This window comes from Malaclemys terrapin, chromosome 2 (genome assembly GCF_027887155.1).
Source record: "Malaclemys terrapin pileata isolate rMalTer1 chromosome 2, rMalTer1.hap1, whole genome shotgun sequence".
Classification (NCBI taxonomy): Eukaryota; Metazoa; Chordata; order Testudines; family Emydidae; genus Malaclemys; species Malaclemys terrapin.
In genome coordinates, this window is record NC_071506.1 from 268,727,519 (window position 1) to 268,735,101 (window position 7,583).

Below are 7,583 nucleotides of genomic sequence, written 5' to 3' on the forward strand. Positions count from 1 at the left end.
AGAAGTGGGAATGATAATTGACTCGTTCTGTTGAAAGCTGGACAGAAGCCCTTTGATCATTTATTCCAGCTTCAGAAACAATATTAAACAGAGAGGTTTCCCATGGACAGGCAATGCGACGCGATTCTGCCCCGGAGCCCCATCCCCCTCATCACCCCCTCCCCCGAAGTTTTTTTCTTCATCAAAATAATCAAATGCTAATTTTTCGTATTGAAAAGCTGCCGCGATGTCCATTTGCTTGTCTTTGTCTTTAGAAAGAAATCCCGTGAAACCAAAAATTGGGATCAAAGTCTATCTGGGTTGGAAAGGGGGAATTACGTAATTTTGAAGGGGGTCTCACGTGTAGTTTCAAAGTGGGTCTCTCTACCCACCCCCACCCCCCCACTCCCTACCTTCCTATTGGCGTTACCAAAAATCTCATTCTTTTGTTGCTAAGAATTTTCCTGCCCACCGCCCTAAACAATCCGCCCACAGACAAAACAAAAATAATCAGCTGCGATCCGCGGGATCTTTGCTTGGCTGGTCTTGAATTTGTGAAAGTCACCAAAAGGTCAATGAAGCGCAGGAGAGTTAGTGCCGCTTTAATAACACACACACACCCTGGAAGGGGAGGGGGGGAGAGAATGGAGAGAGGCGATGCCAAAAAACTGTTGTGATCGGCGGGCACCAGAGCCAGCCAGCGCCAAAGACAAAATGAAGGCGAGGGGCCAAAACACAGACAATCAGGAGGCAGCTCCGGCCCTTCCCGGGGTTGCAAAGCTAGACGGTCCTTTCGCCTCGCCCCGGCAGCCCGTCTCCCCTCCCCTGCTCCGGAGAGGAGCCGGGAAGCCGAGAAGCGTGCACGGGCAGGAAGGCAGAGGTCTGGGAGGCCGACAGAAGTGCAGGGAGGCTGGGAGGAGAGCGCGCGGATATAAGGGAGGAAGAGCTGGGAGACCAGGAAAGTTGCCGGAGGCGGCAGAACCAATTCCCCCTCCCCCCCCCCCCCCGGGCCGGTTCCTGAGCCCTCGCTTTACCCACCAGGTTCCAACTTTTGCTGTTGCCTTGTTCTTTGCGGCACCGTTTTCTCAGGTGCAAGGAGAGAGCGAGCTGCAATTGTCTGAGCTAAAACGGAACAAAAAAAACTCCACCTCAAATGAATTAGATTTCCCAACAGGGGAGGACCCGAAGCAAGCCCACACAGAGTAATGTATGGTACCCACGCATGGTGAAGGTGATGATGATGTTATATTGACTTAGCACTGGTAATTATGGGCTATCTTTAGTGCTCGACAGCTGGAGTCAAATGGGGAATGCCAAGATGGGCTAAAAAACAGGAGGGTGAAAGCACACGTCTGTCTGCTCCGTAACTTCACAGAGCACAATCTAGTCTTGTTTGTAGGAAACCCTTATCGAGCGAAATTCTGGAGCCTCCAGTCACAAATCTGGGCAACCAACTCCTGGATTTTCATTCCCCTTTCAGTCCGCAGGACCACAGAGACGGTCAGTTCCTCGCCTGTGCAGGTCCCCTCTTATAAGATCATTCGTTTGTACATTGCTTTTGTGTCACCCAAACTCTCACACGGAAAGTATTGCGAAGGATTTTGTTATTGTTGGTTTGGGTGGAGGGTAATTCAAATGTGTCTTTGCGAGTCTGGAGGGAAAGGACGCAGCGAATCTCTTTTGGATCGTCCAGAGGATCAAGCAATGAGATCAGGTCTTGCTGACCTAAAGTTGTTTTTGCTCAAACAAGCACCAGGGGTTAATTTTTTTGAAGTGCCCCATGAAAAGCGATTAGTCTGTCTCCCAAGAAGTATTTTCTAATTACTTTGAAGCCCTGGCTTGCTACTACCCCATAATTAAACGTGTTCAAGGCGTTGCACGTCAAATATTTCGCTCCCGGGCGGATCCAAGTTATTGACTAGAACTTAAAATATCTTGAAATAAACATTCCCTGTCCAGTGTATCAAACATGCCTTACTGTCACAGTGCGATACACTTTAACATTTCCATTTGTTAAAATGATCTTTAGCAGAGACATTTATACAGTGAATATTTCCAAACAGGCAGGGAGGTGAAGAGAATTCCTCAGACAAACTCCAAAGGAAGAGATAAACAAAACTGTACAAAACAATAACTGAAACTGACTATGCCCTGACAATAATCCCGGCAAAGGAACAACTCTGGTTTAAAGAATGGAGGGGAAAGAGGTGGTCTGATACCTGACTAAGGAAATTTGAGTTACATTATTTTCCAATTGTCTTTCTGTCTAAAAGTTCAATCCCATTTAAAAGATTTTCAGCAGCATTTTTATTTTCAGAACGCAGTAGTACTGCAAATGCTTTTTGTTTTACCTAAGTAAATATACTTTTTACTTACTAACTACTGCAGATGGCCGGGGGGTGTACTTTGAAGTAGTTTTGTGCTTTTTCAAGGTATCGAATAGAGCTGGTGACTGCTAAAGTCGATTTTCATATCCAGCGATGGACTGTGTATTTCTTTCCCCTATATGTACTTGTCTAGTTAAAACGTGGATCAATTAAATGGCTACCATTAAAAATGCATTTTCCTATAAAAATTTCGCACTTTTATAACACCCTCGTTTTTACATTTTTCACGTATCACACACAGAAAAGTTAGTTATTAGATTAAAAAATTGGAAACATTAGAAGGTCAAAGTTGTCCAGATCGATTGTATTCCATGCATGGTGTGGCTTGCTCTGCAACGCCATTGAAAATATTAGACTGTCATGCTGCAGTGAGGCTAAAAGCAGGGCGATTTGTATCATTACTCTGCTAACCTTGTCTCTTACTGCTCATATTGGCTGATATGGTGAAAGTTAGAAGTAATGAAAGCAATTAGATAGGCCAGTCTTTCGCTGGACTTGTCAGTCACACAGTTGGTAGAGGTGCCCTGATCATTCTGAAAGCTAAATCATAACAGAAACAATGGCAAAGGCTAACGCTGTCCCCGTACCTCGGCTCTGTTAGTGCCCGGCACTCAGCAGGGACAGCCCCCAAAGGACCAAAGCAAAGAGGCAAAATGCACAGTACCCAGTGAAAAATCGAGAGAACCTACCCTACATTCAAACAAACCCCATCCTTGCAACAAAAGGCGAGGATACTGCCTGCAAATAGTTGACATGCACCAAATTTCACAGAGTTTTATGAGATTTCCAAACCAATAATGCCTCTGGAATTCATTCCTTCTCGTCCTCTCCCCCCGCGCCCCATCTCTCACATCGAACAATGGTGACTGCAGAGGAGGTGAAAGTTTTTGTATCTACTGCCAGAGGCAATTGTTTTGAAAAATAAATTCTCATATAGTTTGAGAAATGGGCAAGCACAGAAGTGGTTAAACCCAACCAGATAAGATCCCAACTGGGCAGTACAATACCCAGAGCTAGCTAAAACGAACAGCATTGCTTGGTATTGCTTCCCAAACGTGTTACGGGGGATCACTTATTAACAAGCTTTGCAAGACAGCCATTGGAGTCTGTTTCGGAGGATGGGAGGAAAAAGGAGCCAGACTTTCATATCCCATTCGTTTTTGCATAAAGGCTTTTGAACGGTAACTGGGCACTACATTATGTGTCCAGCGTTATTCTGATGCCAACACATCCAGTAGCGCTCCAATTGTACAGCTTTTATGGACAGGGAAGGGAAAAAAGTCATCTGGGGCTTTAACTTCCCTAGTGGTTAAAATCAATCTAAACTGTTGTCCAAAAAAGATCCACACATACCACAAAGCTGTACACTGATAAGGTACAATGGAAGGAAAACCTCGAACAAAGTTCATAGTTATACGGCTGCCTTTTGCCCGGCTGCTAGGTTTTTATTACATAACGCATGTAGCAAATATTCTTTAGAAACCTACACTTTACAAAGCTGAATAGGGAAAAACCAGGCAGCTTTTCAGGTTCTGGACATGACTTGCCATTAAGGTGAGACGGGCAATCAGTCCAGGTGATCCGTTTCCTGTAATTGTTTGGGCTTCACATTAGGAAGACTTCCCCGTCAGTTGTGGTAACTGGATGGTCTAGAAAGCCTGGGTTTTACTTTCCTTGGGGATCCTGGAAATGTGATTACCTGTTTATGCTGAACATCCATCCTGTTCACTTCTCTACCCTCAGCCTAACAATGCGCTGACCGTGAGGTGGGTGTGTTAATTAGTGGCCGTGGGCTGGAAAGTGGGGGGATTGTACTGCTAAGTGACCACATTGTGTTTAATGTTATTTTTTTTTTCTTTAGAATTAGAAAGTAGCCCTATGAACATCATGGTCATTTCCATTGGCGGTAGAGACTGATGAAGGACAAATTCCCTAGAAACCCACCTACTGTATAAGTTGCACAGTTTGAATATCATATCGAGCGTATACACCGTTTGTTCAAACTCTTGTCACATGTCTTGCTGATCTCCACAGAATGACATGTACCTTTTATCTGACAGAGGTTACGCATACTCTACAAGAGTAAGAGAAATGCGATCATTCCAACAACAAAGAAGTGGCGTGTTACCAACACACAGTGTATGCTGGAAAAACCAAACCTCAGTTCATTTCCAAGTTCTTATTAAAGAAATGTTAGCAACAAAGAAAAAAAAGATTTCACAGAAGATAAACTTTGTGTCATTGGCCATGGCAGGGTTTGGATGGATAGCTCTCCATTTCAAAGGCAACAATACTGCTTTAACGCACCTATTCGGAAGCGTTACTAATACTAGGCAGGTCTGCGTGGACCAAGGTGGCGAGCATACTTGTTCAAAGGCACTTGCTGATGTTGGTAAAACTTCTCTGGAAGGACGGATTTTGAGTACTGCGGCATCTCTACCTTCCAAACAGCAGCACAACCAAGAGACTACTAGGGCCCGAACCCGCTGTCCTTCCAGAGAACAGGGCGTTTGAAATTGCCAGGCGCTGGGAAGCTTTGCCTGAGTAAAGACTTCTGGAGGGTGCCCACTAAAACACGACTGAAATCCATCTGGTCGTGTTCCCGAGTTAACTTGATAAACTACAGACGACCTAGCACCCAGTTTATTATGAGGGAGGGGAACATACGCCATAATTTCACCCAGCTATGACTCCAGACATTATCGAGACCAAACCCTTAGTCAAGCAGCTTTCGCCCAGATATTAACAGGAGCTAATGGGCGTTTTGCCGCAGTCAGGGATTCAGAATCGGGCCCCAAATGCCCAAGTGGCATTTATTTTCCTTTTCCATTTTCAAGGAGCGAGGCAGTTTCCCAGGAGAATGGAAGTCTGGGGTTGTCCCCATCCTTTAGAACGATTCCCCCCGACACAAGAAGACATTGACTCCTCCAGAGAGACTTGGACTGGAATTATTTTAAACAAGGATTTGGTAAATAACCGAAATAACCGACTACCTGGAGTTGAGAGGCGGGGAGAAATAACCGAACAGTTTTAAAAATATGCACCAAAAAGTTATTTCCCAAAAGGCTTTTTTTACCCTCAAACCTCCATTGCGCTGCCAATATTTTTTGGTGTTTTTTCCTTAAAATGTCATGGTTTTATTTTCTTTCTGCGATTTAGAGGAGTTAATCCGCACAGACACAACAGCTTCTGTTGTGACGGTAAAGTTCAGCAACTCTATACCATTCGGAGTATTAGCAGAGACTAGGGAAGGGAAATGGGATCTGGTCTTAGATTTCCCACACATGTAACTAATTCCCTGAAACGCCTTTGGATTTACACCTCAACATTTACTTGGAGCCAGAAATAGTCAACGCTCTAATTAACTGCGTCATTTCAACTCCAACTTCCCGCTAGATAATCAACTTTTATGGTCTCCCGAACGCTACGTTACAGCTGTTTAAGGATTGGGTGGGAGGTAATTTGAACTGGGATTTGTATCCAATTGATTCACATTGCTACACTGCGAATGGCTTGTTTGTTTTTTTCTGTTTTGGCTGTAGATTTTGCAAGCTAACTCCACCTCCTGCCACCCCCCAAAACGGCAAACCAAATTTTGGAAGAAATATTTAATTAAGTGTTTGGGTGATTAATTCAGCCCAAATTCTCACCTCACTGTCACTAGTCATAAGAAGCTCTGTATGCAACTTTTTCTGGAAAACAGATTAGGCAAGAGATTCTCCCAGGAAAAGCAACAACAACAACAGCAAACAAACAAACAAAAATACCTCTCCAAAATAGTGATAATTGTTGTCAAGTCTTGATTTAAAAAAATTGGTGTTTGATCATTGATTAAGTCTTTGATTAATCTAGAACATGTTGATTCAGGTTTCTGTTTATCCTACCCCATAATAACGTTTCACATTTGAAATAACAGTTTTTGCTGCGGGAGGTTAAGTCTGGTTGCCAAATGACTAAATGACATAGTAGTGAATGGGCAAGACTCTACTGGAAAACAAACGGTTTGGTGACTGTATCAGCCTGCTGTGAACACTGGGAACACACTTTAGTTTGTTAGTGTCACTTTCTAGCAGAGGTTTCGCACCAGCCTGGTTCAGGCGGAGTATTCATTTCCAGACTGTGTTTATGTACTTGGAGGAACTGAGCATCTGCAATTTTAAGCAGGCACCTCACATCTTTAGTGCCTGAGTGACTCGCAACAAGCAAAGTTTACCTGTATATTTAGGACATACTTTGATGCTAAATTATTGGTCAGCAACACACTGAAAATGAGAAAAATACAATCTTCTCTCTGGTTTCACTTTTGCAACGTTTTCAGTAATAATATGCGTGAGGGGCTTCACAGAGAAGATACGACAGATAATTAAAGTCTACAGTCAATATTAGGAATTAATCTATGTGTCTGAAACGCCTTTTCTTTATATTTTGTTTTATGACTGTTGCAGTATATAAAACGGTTTCTCATCAAAACTTCATAGTGTGGAAATAAATTTAGGGTTTTGTTGGTTTGTTGGTTGGTTTGTTTTGGCTTAATAGTTAGGAGCCATAAAGCCTAGCACAATTCTCTTTCAAACATCTATCCAAATACGAATAATTCGGCCTCCCAAAAATGCCACTTTTTATATTAACGTACTCAGTGGATCTACAGAAAGTAACAATGCCAATATTTATGCTAGAACATATTTGTATATGATTTCTCCAACTCTAGCATTTATATGATCCAGATTTTAAGAAGTTTTAAAAGCTCTTGTAGTCACTGAGGTGAATTAGACACGTACAATGTTCATTGAGAGAGAGAGAGAGAGAGAGAGTTAAAATTGAATTTCTGGCTCAAAACTTTAAAAAAGTAAAATATATTTTAAAATCTCCGAAATATTTTAACTTTCAAAATATCTAGCTGTTATGCTACATATACTATTACTGTAACTTTGCAATATGTCTGTTATTACGGAAAAGAGAAAGTTGGTGATTTTTAAGCAATTGACGTGCCTAATGAAAGACACATTTTGGAGAAAAATAAATGCTATTTTTTCTTTGTAGAATTGCCAATATACGAATATGAAAATCTTAAAAGATATCTATAAGTAGGTATTGGTGGGTTTTTTTAAAAATACATTAACATTCAATGAGCCATGGTTAGAGTCACAATTACAAACAAATTCCCGTTTGTTTTAAAGTTTAAAGATGGGATCATTCAATAAACAACTCCCGCTCCTG